General features: G+C 41.6%; 1 long non-coding RNA gene across 2 annotated transcripts; it reads right to left on the bottom strand.

The window, feature by feature from the left end:
- Positions 1-599: 599 nt before the first annotated feature.
- Positions 600-12,894, bottom strand: LOC118539107 (uncharacterized). 2 transcript variants are annotated; one of them, XR_013440897.1, is made up of 3 exons: positions 12,825-12,894; positions 3,294-3,434; positions 600-1,695 (listed from the first exon to the last, which is right to left on the bottom strand). It is a non-coding gene; the product is annotated as an uncharacterized LOC118539107 (long non-coding RNA). The 2 variants fall into 2 exon arrangements; XR_013440896.1 differs by lacking the exon at positions 12,825-12,894 and adding an exon at positions 5,127-5,268.
- Between the last annotated feature and the right edge of the window lie 1,926 nt (positions 12,895-14,820).

The following is a 14,820-nucleotide window of genomic DNA, read 5'->3' as shown; positions in this document are numbered from 1 at the left end:
GTGATCAGGTGAAAAGCACCAACGATGTCACGTGGTTAGCAGGCATGCCGTGCTATGATGTAATGAGAAAGCTCACGTAACCTCTGTGCTATTCTTCCCTAAATCCATAACCCCAGTTTCATTATGAGAAAAATTGAAACCCACATTGAAAGATGTTCTACAAAATATCTAATATTCCTTAAAACTGTCAATGTCATGAAAAATAAGGAAAGACTGAGAAATTGTCTCAGCTCAAAGGAGACTAAGGAAACATGACAACTGAATGTGATGTGGAATGCTGGATGACTCTGGAACAGAAAAAAGACATGAGTAGAAGAACCAGGGAAATTCAAATAAAGTTTGGAGTGTAGTTAATAGTATTGTACCAGTGTTGATTTATTAGCTTGGACAAACATTCCACAATAATGAGAGGTGATAACACTTAGTGGAAACTGAAACTGAATAAGGAGTATATGAGAATTTTTTGTACTATCTTTACAACTTTTCTGTAAATCTAAAAATCACCCCCAAAGAAAAAATATCATTAAAGAATTCGTAATGTAACGTCTACATTAAAAAATATACTACATAGAAATAAACATAACAAAACTGCATGACCGTTAAGAGAAAATATAAAGCTTTTATTAAACAATATTAAAGGAGACCTAAATAAACAGAGAAATTCCATTTCATGCACACGAAATTTGAATGTAATAAGGATGTTAATTCTCCCTAAGTTAATAAATCTGTTCAATGTAATTTCAACCCAAATGCTGGCAAAATTTTTCATGGACCTCAAGAAACAGATTCTAAAATGTATATGAAACAGCAAAGGGACAAGAAAAGCTAATTCCAGGGCACCTGGGTGGCTCAGTTGGTTAAGCATCTGCCTTCCATTTAGGTCATGATCCCACAGTCCTGGGATTGAATCCTGCATCGGGCTCCCTGCTGAGCGGGGAGCCTGCTTCCCTCTCTGCCTACCCCAACCCGTGCTTGTGCTCTCTCTCTCTCTCTGACATAAATTAAAAGAAAGAAAGAAAGAAAGAAAAGCTAATTCCAATGTCAAAGAAGAACAGAGTTACCATAAACCTATAGTAATAAAAACAACATGATATTTTCACAAATACTGACAAAACCAGTGGAACATGATAAAAGCCCAGAAACAAACAAATATGTGTATCTGTATCTATATCTAGAGAGAGAGAGAGAGAGATGGTTAATTTTATGTGTTAATTTGACTGGGCTAAGGGATATCCAGATAGATGATAAAATGTTAATTTTGGGTGTGTGTCTGTGAGGATGTCTCCAGAAAAGATTAGCATTTGAATCCATAGACTGAGTGAAGATCATCCACATCAGTGTGAGTGGGCATCATCCAATCCAATGAGGGCCTGAATAAAACAAAATGGCAGAGGAAGGGTAAATTTGCTTTCTCTTTGCTTGAGCTGGGCCATCCATCTTCTCTTGTCTCGGGAATCAGATCTCCTGGTTCTTGGACCTTCAGACTCAGACTGGGATTTACACCATTGATTCCTCTGGTTCTCAGGCCTTTGGGCTTGGACTGGGCTTACACCACCAGCTTCCCTGGGCCTCCAGCTTGCAGATGGCAGACCAAGGAACTACTTAAGCTCCATAATCGTGTAAGCCAACCACTCATAATAAATCTTTTCCTCTATATCCATATAAATCCTACTGGTACTGTTTCTCTGGAGAACTCTAATACAGAGAGAAAGAGAGAGAGGAAAGAATGTTAGATGTGCTAATAGATAAATGAGTACATAAATAAGGGAAAGGGCGTCTAGCGGAAGGAGGGGGTTGAGGCTAAGATTGTGGGTAGCAAGGCCAGGAAAAGCTTCAGGAGAAGGTGACTTTTGAGTAGAGGCTTGAAGGGAGGGAGGGAGGGAGGGAGGGTGGGAGCTACACTGATATCTGGAGGAAGAGCATTCAGGCAGAGAGAACTGAAAGTACAAAAAGGCCCTGAGGCATGAGCGTGTCCGCTGAGTTTGAGGAACAGGGAAAAAGGCCATGAGGTTGGAGCGCAGTCAAATAAAGAGAAAAATAGCGGAAGAATATAGTAGAGGTAGTGGGGGAAACAGACCACGTGGGGTCTCATGGGTCATACCTTAAGGTAAGGTGGGAATGTTGGAAGGGGCATAATCTATTAAAATATGTTCTGGCTGTCCTGTTCAGCATAGACTAGTGGAAGGAGTAGAAGCAGGGCTGGTCCAAGATAGTGGGGTGATGAGAATGATTACATTCTGACTACATTGAAAATGTAGAGTTGATGGGATCCCTGACAGACCAGTAATGGGAAAGAGGCAAGAACAGTTCCAAGGACTTTGACCTGAGCAATGAAAGAATGGAGTCATGATTAATGAAGAAAGGGAATAAACTGGAGAAGCAGTTTTAGTGGGAAGATCAGAGCTCGGTTTTGGACAAGTTAAGTTGGTAATGACTATAAAACACCCATGAGGAAAAGTTGATAGGCAGTTGGGTGAATGACTTTGATTTTCACTGGAGATTTCTTTGCTCGAGATACAAATTTGGGAGTCAACTTATCAAATACATGCCATTTAAAGCCATTAGACAGGCTCACTTGGGGTGATCCTAGATATTAAATAAAGTGCAACAGATCACTTTTGGATCTTGTTAAATTCAGATTCTGATTCAGCAAGTCTGGGGTGGGACATTTCTAACACCCTACCAGGTGAAGTTGACTTTGCTGGTTCCCAGGGTTGACTAGGAAGGACATAAGAGGTGAGTGTAGATAGTGAAGAAAAGAGATGTATAGTCTGAATCCTGAGGTTCTCTAACATTTAGAGGTTGGGAATCAGCAAAAGGAGACTGAGAAGAGAAACTGAAGACAGCTTATATGGTCAGCTCTTTCATGGAGCTTCGCACTAAAGGGAATGAGAGAGATGGGGGTATAATTGAAGGAGAAAAGAAGGTCAGAAGAAAGTCAAAATAAGATCTTTAAGGGTGGGAGAAAAAATAAAATATCTGTATTATAATGATAATAATCAGTAGAAAGAGAAAAATCAATGATGCCGAGAGAGGAGAATGCTAGAGCAATGTGCTTGAGTGAGCAAGGTGGGGAGATTATAGTGCTTAGTGAAGGGGGTGGTTTCAGCCAAGGACACAGCACCCTCCATGGTTATAGGGCAGAATACAGAACACACAGGCTTCTAGAAGGGGAGAAGGTATGGGGTTGATGGGAGCATTTTTTTTTTCGCATTGAAATAGAAGCATGATTATTAGCTAAGAGTGGGAATGGGGGAGGTTTGACGCTGGAGAAGAAAGTATGAACTACTCACCTCCATCAGTAAGAGGATGACTGAGTTAGAGTCCCGGTATGAGTGCTGGGCAGTGTGAAGTGCCCACTTGAGATTAAGGGTCAGGAATGTAAAGTGAAGCCAGTCAACACAGTTGTTGCTCTTCTCCAGCCACATTCAGCCCTGTAGACCAAAGCACAGAGTGAGCAGAGAGCTAGATAAGCACGACTCAGTGTAACCACAATAAATCAATTTTTAAAAGCATTTTGAGTCTCATGTGAGTCAACAACCACACTAGATACTGGCATCACAATAATAATAACAGTAACCATTATAGGGCTCTCTCTATATGCCAGGTACCGTACTAAGCTCTCTACTGTCATTTAAATCTTCACCAAAAAACCTACAACAGAGAATGAATACTAATATTGTCACCGTTTTATAGATGAAGAAAAGAAACAAAGGCTAAGGTGGCTGAATAATGCTCAAGCTTGCACATCTAATAAAAGAAGTAACTGAAGAGTTAAACCCAGTGCTCTTGATCAGTGCAGAGCCTAGTGGGAGATACATTAGAATCGGGGTTAGTCCTGAGTCAATCATGGTACTTGAAGGGGACGTATAGTTAGCCTAGGGGACACAGAGGAAAATCCCATTTATTTTTTTAAAAAAGTAAACTGAAAAAGTTTTTAAACAAAAATAGGTACACCCAAAGATTTTAATGGACATGTACATTTCCATAGGTATGAATGTATTGATCATCTGTGCTCTAGTCAAATAGCTGTCACTCAAATGTGACAGGAGTGATGCCTCTCCCAACTGGGGAGTGGCCCAGAATGACCATGATTCTTGTTCTGTGACGTCATGAGTCTGTGACCATGTGCAGGCTCCCCATAAATTCCCTCCTCGAAGATATTTTGAGAAACAACAAATTCCGGGTTTTGAGTGTGTGCCTTTATCCTGATACAGTTCCCATAACTTTGACAGGAGAGCCCATAATAGGCAAAATATGTAAAAAAGAAAAAAAAAAAAGGAGTTTTATTATGTTAAGTTTATTTTAAGTACGCCTAATGTAAAGGGTTGAAAGGTCTTACTCTCTTTTAGTGGCTTCTTTGGAAAGATCTGGAAACTGATTCTGATTCTGCAATGCCTCCTTTAGAAGAATGGCTAAAAACTTCCAACCGAAAAGACTGGGCAGGACCCCTCTCAGCCTACTGTGTGCCAGGCTGGGCTGGTCAGTTTCCAGTTTCTACCCCCCCCCCCCCCGCACCCCCGCCATTTGATAAAAACTCTGTTCAAAGTTTTAGCAATGATCTGACTTTTCAACACAATTCAAAAACAGGCTTCAAACTTTCTTTATTCTTTTTTTACCCTAAATCAAAAAATAAAACTTCATTAACAGGTGAGTTTTCTGCGAGGCACATTGTGGATTATAAATGAGGCCAAGAATAATAATAATGGATTTTTCCAGCTCTTGGCAGACCACCTCTAGAAGAGGTAACAGCAAATCCCCAGGCTTTCCAGCAGTGTGGAATTGCTAGGTGAGGCCCACCACCCTCCAAAGGTAAAGATCACCCATCAAGGCAACAAGAAAATTCGTAAATACACGGTAGCGTAATTGGGAGCTGCTCCATCCACATAATTACGGGGGGCCCTAAATCTGGCTCTCCAGACCTCTCACATAACGAATGTACTGGTTAGACTAGGTGTTCCGGAAGTGTGCTATGAATCAAGTTCCCGTTACAGAAGCAAGCTTCTTCAGATGGGCAGGAATGTAGTAGTGCTTAAGCTGGGATGTCATATCCAGGGCACCAGGCAAATGTGAAAACGTATGCTTCCCCTGAGAAAGGAAAAGAACCATAAAGATGCCATAAAAACCTGTGAAGTATGCTCTGAGGACCAAAGGAATTCCCGAAGTCCCTCCCTTTCTTCCAAGGTTGCTTTCCTGGAGGGAGTCTTTCACGGTCCACTTGTGTGCACATTCCAGTGGATCTGGGACCACTCACTGGTCAGGGAGTGCCTGCAGCCTCGACTGGCAACAACCAAGTTCTTGACAAGTTCTTATACACCTCTGGGTCAAGCCGTAGGGCGCTGTCCAGGTGCCAAGAACATTGAGTCTCCACGGTGGGGAAATCGCACCCATTAACATAACAAGATTAACTAGGAGGACAGGTGAGGTAACCTATGACTTGGTGCCAACCTGGCAACCCAGGCTGATGCTCGTGTATTAAAATGCCCTGCCTAGCAACAGCTCTGATGCCATGTTAAACTGGCTGGAACTTACATATTTTGCTTGCTTAAATATTTTTCAGCCTCACACAGAAAGTCTTTAGTGGCTCAACTCAGAAAGAACACTAAGGTAAGATTAGAGGGAAAGGTTGTCAGTTCCCGAGCCTCTCTTCAGGGGAGCAAAGAGCTAAAATCATACAGTAATAATAAAGCCCTTTGGGAAATCACAAGAGAGCAGAATAAACAAACAGGTGAGCCAGAGTGGATTTTTCCCTTGCTGATGTGTTTCAGTATAATTGAAAAAACAAAAACAAAAACGGAGCCATCTCTCAAGTCCCTGAAAACTAAAGACTGACCCCCCATGTGCCCACAACTCTGAAATTTGCACAGTGGCCGGCTTCCCATCTCGTTTGAGCACCTCCCCTCCTGGATGCCTCTGTGTCTGTCCGGCTGACCTCTATTGGAGCATCAGAGAGAAAAGCTCGCTCCTAGTGTGTCTGCTCTTGGGCTCCTGGATGACCCCCTAGTCTGCTCCTCCCCGGAAAACACAAATGACTAACCTAGGTTGCCAGCTTATTTTGTTTCCACAATAGGACAGCTGCCTCATAAAAGTTTAGGAGTCCTAGCACATTGTTGAGGAGTCCAAATTTTTATTCTTAGGGAGAGTGGCAGTCTGGTCCAATTACAATGTGTGGATTTTTATAATTCAACTCAAGTCTGACACTATCCACCTGGAGATAGCATTAGATCCCACAGGTTAAGGGCTTGGTCCACAAGACGGCTCTCTCTCTCTCTCACACACACAGACATACACACACACACACACACACACAGACTTCGACACCAATCACAAGTCCGGATTGTCACCTGTGCTTCTAACCAACTGGTTGTAGATTGGGGGTTCAGATAACCCCCTCCTTGGGTTCTATTGATTTGCTAGAGTGGCTCATAGCACTCAGAGAAATATTTTACTTACTAGATCACTGGTTTATTATAAAAGGATATAACTCAGGAACAACCAGATGGAGAGATGCACAGGGCAGGTTATGGGGAAAGGGTGTGGAGCTTCCATGTCTTCTCCTAAAGGTCACTCTCCTCACATCTCCATGGGTTCACCAACCCAGAAATGCTCTGAACCCCATCCTTTTGGGTTTTTTTATGCAGACCTAATTACACAGGCATGATTGATTGAATTGTTGACCATTGGAGATTGAACTCAATCACCAGCCCCCTCCTCTCCCTTGAGGTTGGGGTTGGGGGGGGACTGAATGTTCCAACCCTCAGAATCACAAGGTTGTTTCCCTAGCAACCAGTCTCTATCCTTAGGTGCTTTCCAAAAAAGTCACCTATTTAACATAACAAAAGACATCTTTATTGCGCTCATCACTTAGGACAAAGATCAAATATGTATTTCTTACTCTGAGTCACAATACCACACAGCCCTTATAAATCGTGTCTCACATCAGAGAAAGGAGATGAGTGGCATGAGGGACCTCGTAGCAGGTAAAACCTTTGAAAAACGGACAAATAATTCCATTAAAGTAATTGGGGCAAAGGTCCTAAAAGAAAACATCTTAAGGAACTAGATTCAACAGCTGTAATTCAAGACACTGAGTATATTGCTGAGAAAGTCTAAGCTTGCTCAGCAGCCTAGTATCCTGTTGTGGAGTTTTCCTTGATAAGATGTTTCCTTAATGAACTGCAGGTACTCATCTTCCTAAACCTGAGATGCCTGAAAAATAGTATCACAACCAGAGAGTCATGAAAATTCTCTCTGCCCTATCCTCTACATAAGAGATATCCTCCCGACCTCATCCTCCCTTAAGATACTTCTTCTTTCTAGTTTAGCATTCTTTGATTTCAAGGAACAGAGGATCCCTGTGAAACTAGTTCTTCATAAAGGCAGGGAGGACAGGATTATGTAAAATTTAGCTCTTCCACCAAACACAGAAAAGTCACATGCAGACTGCAGCTGGAAGCCCACAAGTTCTCAAGAATGGGGCCATTGCTCTGCCCTTTCTCCTTGCTCCCCTGTGCCTCATGGGTCAGCTTCTGCACATCCCTCCCACTCTCCTCACTGCAGTTGCCTCCTGGACTTCCTAAGAGGCAGAAGAGCACTCTTGGAGACTTCGTGAACTAGCTTGAGAATTGCCTTACCTGAGTTGCCTCCTAGCTGTGCCACTCACCAGCTGCGTGACCCTAGGAAAGTGATCACATTCAAGTCTTGGTTTCCTCTTTTATCATCAAGACAGTGATATTTCCCAGGGGCTAGGATGAGCCGGATGCTTGGCCCAGAAGCATTTCCTAAGCATTAGCCATGATTATTATTGTTGCTGTTGCTGTTATTACTACTTGTGGTTACTGCTTCCCTCTGATTCCATATTTGCCCACGGCTTTAGCTTGCCATACACAGCTGCAGCCCCTTTCCTCTGCCACCTTGAGATCTGGTTTCCCCCCAAAGAGCCATCTGGGTCTTACTGTAGTCAGTATCCCCCATCAAGCTGACCTTGGTTCCTGCCACAGTTCCATTAGCAATAGCCAGGCTACGCTACAGAAATGTGGTCACCTAAGCCCTCAGCTTCAGAAGGGCCTGCTGGTGAGGGGTGGTCCTAAGGAAGTGTATTTTGGATGAGACACATCCTAAAACATACCTACTGCATTCTTCCATGACTTTAAACAAGGCAAAATATGTTCAACATTTTGTTTTCCTATTAGGAGTCTAGCATATGTATTCCCAATGCTGTCAGTAAACACTTTTAATTCTGAGGGTTTCATATATCTATTTCCTTAATATTAGGGCAGAATTCTCTCAGAGGTTGACACTGAGCTTAAAATATCAGTTGGCCCTAATAAACATTCTTTTCTCTCTTAAAATCCACATAGTTCAACTCAGTGAGCCTTTTTCTGCTGGACACTTACCTACAGTTACGTGATTGGTGTTAGACTCATTCCAGAGCATTGTTTCTTTTAATGCTAAGAAAAAATCAATAGTTTTCATTGATACACAGTTCTAAGTTCAAGATCCTCTATCTTTACACTGATTTTTTTTTTTTCCACTGATTTCTAATATGGGATCGGAAGTTGGCTGCTCTCACGTTATCGGCTCAGTGATCATAAAGGATGCTCTAATTGAGTATTAAACACAGAGCTTAGCCACATGTTTTCCTCCATTACCCATGTGATTTAAGTGGCCTGTCCAGACATGCTATGACTGTAGGCACCCACGTTGCTTGGTCACCCGGGTTACTCTTGACGTCACGCCTACAGATGACAAACACCTAAACCTGGGATCATTACAGCAGTACATTTGGGTTGGTTCCCATTAGATTCACAAGTACAGAGATGCTTAGAAGAAGAGATAACCTTCAGTAAGCAATTGGTTCAGGGTGGGGCCTAAGCATTGTTTTTAAATATGTCAATACTCAGGGGATTTAAAAATTATTTTTAAACTTAAAAATGAAAATAACCCACAGAGTGTAAAATTCACCCTTCTTAGTGTGCCATTCTCAGAATTTGATAAACATATGTAGCCATGCAACCATCATCATAATCGAGATATAGAAAAATTCCATCATCTCCCAAAATCTGCACCCCCACCCCCCGCTTTATACCAGGCATCTCATTTTATTTGTTTTTTTAAGATTTTCTTTATTTGACAGACAGAGACACAGCGAGAGAGGGAGCACAAGTAGGGGGAGTGGGAGAGGGAGAAGCAGGCTTCCCGCGGAGCAGGGAGCCGATGTGGGGCTCGATCCTAGGACCCTGGGATCATGACCTGAGCCGAAGGCAGACACTTCACTGACTAAGCCACCCAGGTGACCCCAGGCATCTCATTTTAAAACACTCCCCAGGTAATTGTGATGGAGAGCCATGCTTGGGAATCACTGACATGACACAATACATTTTACAAATGCAAAAGTTATGTGACTCATCCAGGGTCACTCTGCTCAACAGCAAAGACTAAGATCTAGGTCAAGCTTTCTAAAGAATCTTTGTCTGTGGTGGTTCCCCTTAGTAAAAATAATCCTATGAAAAAAACAATAAAACAAAAAATAGCCATAAACTGAAACAAATAAACCCCGAATTGAGACAAAATGAAAAGAGGAAAAAAAAAAGCACATACATAATCCAGAGAATCCTTAAATTAGATCAGAAGCAATAGCAAACCAGAAAGGATTGATTGTACTTGATTCCCAGCACAAATTCTACTTTTTTTTTATTTTTTATTTTTGTAAAGACTCTCTGTATCCTAGCCAATGCTAAAATGTACCTGTGGGCAAATCACCTCTAAGCAATACCCTGAAACTTAATCTCCTTTTCTCTTACTTTCCCTGTGACCTGGACAATGGAAGGGGACAAATCTGGAGAAAGTACATGCCATAAATATGTCAGGGTGACTGGCACATAGACCTGATCCAATTATGGTCTTAATGATCAGCCTCTAAATAAAGCAGCTTTGCCTGCGTTAGATGAGCTTCCTAAAGATAGAAGCCATTTTGCTTTGAGAAGCAAACAGCCCCACCCAGGGGATAGGCCAAGCAAGACCAAGGAACTGTGAACCCCTACATGTTTTTAAAGGGAAAAGCACTGGAGCGCCATGTGGGTGTGGCCCCATATGGCGGGACAGTGTGTGGGAAAGATCCCTGCTGGGGGCAAAGAGAGTCTGCTGCTTGGCTCTGCCTCTGCCAGAAGCCAAAGTCAAGAATCATTTGAAACCCTAGGCAGGGGGCGCCTGGGTGGCTCAGTCGTTAAGCATCTGCCTTCAGCTCAGGTCATGATCCCGGGGTCCTGGGATGGAGCCCCGCATCGGGCTCCCTGTTCCTCGGGAAGCCTGCTTCTCCCTCTCCCACTCCCCCTGCTTGTGTTCCCTCTCTCGCTGTGTCTCTCTCTGTCAAATAAATTAAAAAAAAAAAATCTTTGAAACCCTAGGCATGAACTCCAAAGACAGAATGGTGTACAATAGTCCTCCTTCTCACAATGTGAACCTTTCATGAAGCCTAAAGTAATTTTCCAGCTAAAGACCTTTTTTTTTTTTCCTTCTTCTCCCTTGACTCTGTGCAAGAAATGATCCCTAAGAGGGCCTCTCAATCCCAGTAAGTCTTCAAGAGTTTGGCCGTCCTCAGGCCTGGATCCTAAGCAGGATCCTTCCTTTTCTCCCTTCGGTCATTATGCTCTCAGCGTCTTGCTGAAGGTGGTCTGTAAAGCCCTGGTTAGAACCCTTTCTGTCACTTTGAACACAAAGCAGTATTCACTGAAAAATCAACTTCCTAAACAGTAGCCTGGCTCTCCCTGAGTTGTCCCCGGATGCTGACACCCAACCACCAGAGTCTGAATCCTGATTCCACTATTTCCCTACTGCATTAGTGGGCAAGTTACTTAATCTCCTTTGGGTCTCAGTTTCCTCATCTGAAACTCGAGTGCAATAATATTACCTACCTCAAAGGGGTGTTGTGTGAAAATGAAAGTGTTTAGCCCTCTGCTTAGCACAGAGGAGCACTATTATCTCAGGGAAACTTGGAGTATTTTAGCCCATCACGACTCCCTTAGGAAAGACTGTATCTGAAATATCTCTTGCTAGGGACAGGCAACCGAGAACCAGCAGTTACAAGAAATGTATTACTGATAGTAAATATTTAACTTAAAAATAGTCTTTGTAATGCTTCCCCCAACTATTTTAAAATATAGAAAAATGAGCAATTTGCCCAGAATTTTAAAGAGTCAGTGGCAAAAGAAATGTTCTTCTCAATGCCCATATGTTTTGGCCATTGTTCTTCTTACGAGGACACATCACGTTTCCAGCATTCTTAACAAACCACGGGTAGATTTTAGAGTGTCTGAATTTTAAAACAGACCATTTTTATTCATCATCCTTGCTACCATTAACTGTGCCACACAAGACAAATGTATTTTCCATGTGTGCTGCTGAGGCACATATATGTGAGTATTAATGTTTGTGCTATTTTTAATTTCCCTGTAGTTTCCCAGTTTTCTATGCCGTGTACCTCGGGAATACTGAAAAAGGTACCTGTGTGGAATGAAAAGCAAAATTACCCTACATTCAGGCTCTGCTCCTTCTTCAAATTTGGTTTGAAAGGGGGAGAATCAGGTGTGCTACCCAAGGCTGCCACTTGTTGGCAGGGAGTGTTTCCAGAAGCACGGTGTGAAATGACTATGCTAGATGAGCTCTCCATACTCTTTTTACCTGCGATTTCTTCCATTGCATCTCACAGAACAACAGCATAAACAGATGTAAGAAAAGATTCAGAAGTGTCCTACTGAAGAAAGGACGTGGCTTTGGAATTAAAAGGAGCTGGGTTGGAATATCCCAACTGCCACCTACTAGCTGTGTGACCTTGAGTTAGAGACTTAGCCTCGTTAAGCCTATTTTACCATCTGTCAAATAGCTGCAGCAGTGTCATGAGAATTGGATAACAAACATGAAGTATTGGTACATAGTAGATGCTTGCAAAATTGAAGTGTTTATCGTTGTGAAACTCCACCTCCGTCCACTAGCATTAAGCCACCTTGCATAGATAGAATTGAGTTTTTAACTGAGTGAAAAATCAAGTTCTGTGAGGTTAGATTCTGCCCTAACACAACGGCATAGCTAAAAGTGAACAACTCCCAAGCCACACCTCCAGAAAGAGCTCAAAAAAGGATTATTTGTAGCAGAGATTGAACCAGCTGAACAAACAGTAGCAAATATGGCAGGCGAAAAGTTAATATTCAAATGTATATTTGTAATTCCCATATAGAATAACATCCTGTTCAGGAAGAGAGGTAACAATTTATTAACTAGACTGAGATGCCTTTTAAAAAAAAGTCACTATTGCTCCTTAAAAGATTAGTTGCTTGGCTTTTTCCATTTTCACTTGACTTGTTCTCTGTATGTGATCAGACTAAAAGCTAGTTGGAGCTAGTTTTCTCAGAGCTAGTAAAACTTCCTAGATCAACATGGAAAAGTTAATTAATCATAATAGCCATTCAGAACATTGTGTATGCACCAAATGAGAAGACTTATTTTCTTAGTGGGATGCCAAACTTGTCTCACTGTATTCCCAATACCAACATTATTTGAATTTCTTTAACCTGGCCAAGAAATAAAGAGACAAGAATTCTAGTACAAAGAAATGAATGATATTATCCTTAAATGCAGAGGCATCCCAGCTGATAAATGGGTGTAAGAGCGATACGATATATTTCCAGGTGAAAAAAAAATAAGTCTAAAACCATTACTGATGAATACTGAGTATATATATCCCAAAACATAATTCTATATGCCTTGTTTAAGCCATTTTATCTGAAGAAAAGTACAGCATCCATGCTATAGAAGAATAAGAAAATTACCTGAAGGAGAAAACTTATCTACGATCAACCACAGAATCTCTCTGGCATGTTACTGGGCTTCACAAAGAGCTGTAAACAATTAATTTGACACATGTGGGATCATCTCACTTTCAGTACAGATTTTAGTAAGTGAAATGAAAGATACATAGTCATTACAACTCCACAAATGCTTATTTTGGGGAAGTTACAGAAGTGGGTGTTCAGCAGAGTGGAGAAAATGAACACAAAATGTTCCCAGCTTCAAAATGAGCCCAAATCATGTGCTAGGATATGAGGTCAACATAGATGGAGGGGAAATAAAACTGGTGGGGAGAGTAAAAACTGACAAAAATCACAGTTTTTCACAATATCTCAGAATCTTAAAAGTGTGGACCCCTGACTCAGCAGTTCCATACTTATAAAAATTTATAATCAGAATGGCTATGTAAACCAATCCACACACAAAAATATAGTTCTAGCATTTTTTATAATGAGGAGAAATTGGAAACAAATAGAATTTCTAATGATAGGAGATGCGTTAAATAAATTGTCATATCCTGAAAAGGAATAGTGCACAACCCAGAAAAATTGTGCTTTGGGAAAAAATTCATTGAGTTGGGGGAAATAGCTATGAAATGTATTTAAGGGAATAATGTAAGATGCAGAAGAGCATACGCTGTATGATATCAATTTTGTAACATCCATATGTAAATATGGATATGATAGAAACATTAGGACTGCACCCTCCATACCCCTGAAAGATGGGCCCTGACGTCCACAGTTTGTTCGACTAAAACAAGATGAAGATGAGGATGGTCATGAGCCATTAAAGAGGTCCCATTTCCCTTTTCAGACTGTTCCTGAACACCAGGAACATGAATATCGGAAAGACTATATATTTTTGCAGATACCAAATGAATATATCAGTAAGTACCACCTTCTTAGCTCCCAAGTAAATAGATGAGTAAAAGTTCATAAAATATTTGCAAAAAGGGGGACATAAAAGAATAGCCCAGTGTACTCCTGACATCATCACCTGATCCAAATTAATTTGTACCAGAAGAACAATTACGAAGTCTAACTGAAAAATAAACCAGTTATTTAAATCTAGGACATCTGTTAGGAACACACATAAAAATGCAACCAGGCTAAAGGAAATGCCCAGAGTGTGCCAGTTCTTGCAGGAGCGATCTTTCACTTCTATGTACAAAACTCAAGTTCCTGCTAATCTTTGGTGCCATAAAAAATGTACCGTACATCGTGAGACAAATCACCATAAACACCGTGCGCTGTCATCCCGTGGAAGCATGGAAGGCCACTTGTTCCTTGTGCAAAGGACACAGACATGGGCTGGGGCCTGAAAGTGAAAAGAGGAAGGGAACTAAGTGAGACGCGGACCCAGACGAGGGTTGAGTCAACCCGTGTGGGCCTCCCATACCACAGGATTTTATTGCTCAAGCTCCGGGGCCACTTGTTCAAAATTAGACGCCGCAGTCAGAGAGGAGGAGGCTAAGGAAAGATAGCACCGGTTAAATGACTCTTACGCTGAGCCTTCTGAGTCTCCAATAATCTTCCAAGGAGACCACACTTAGGGAGCCGGAAGATTTCTACATTGTTGGCAGTGGACAGCAAAGACTTCAAGTTTTTAAGACAAAAAGACTTGGGTCCCCTTCCACTTCATTTATTAGTTGTCTGAGTTTATGCAAGTCTCCTCTCCTCTCTGATTCTGTTTTCTGAGGCAAAAAATAGTGTTAATAATATCTACTTGGTAAGGGGTTTGTGAGGATTAAAAGACACATTATATGTAAAATGCCTGGCATGATGCCTGGCATACAATAGATGCTTAATAATAGAACCTTTCCACTTGTCTTCTTTTACCACCTTCTCTTAGTTCTACTTATTAGTTGCTTTGAAAGAGTGAGAAAGTAGAGGAGAAGGAGGAAGAGAACAAAGAGGATTATTTTAGTGAGTTCAGACGTTATAAAAATCTCCCAATGAACTGACAGATTATTACAGA

This window comes from Halichoerus grypus, chromosome 9 (genome assembly GCF_964656455.1).
Source record: "Halichoerus grypus chromosome 9, mHalGry1.hap1.1, whole genome shotgun sequence".
Classification (NCBI taxonomy): Eukaryota; Metazoa; Chordata; class Mammalia; order Carnivora; family Phocidae; genus Halichoerus; species Halichoerus grypus.
This window is presented reverse-complemented; position numbering and strand designations above follow the sequence as displayed.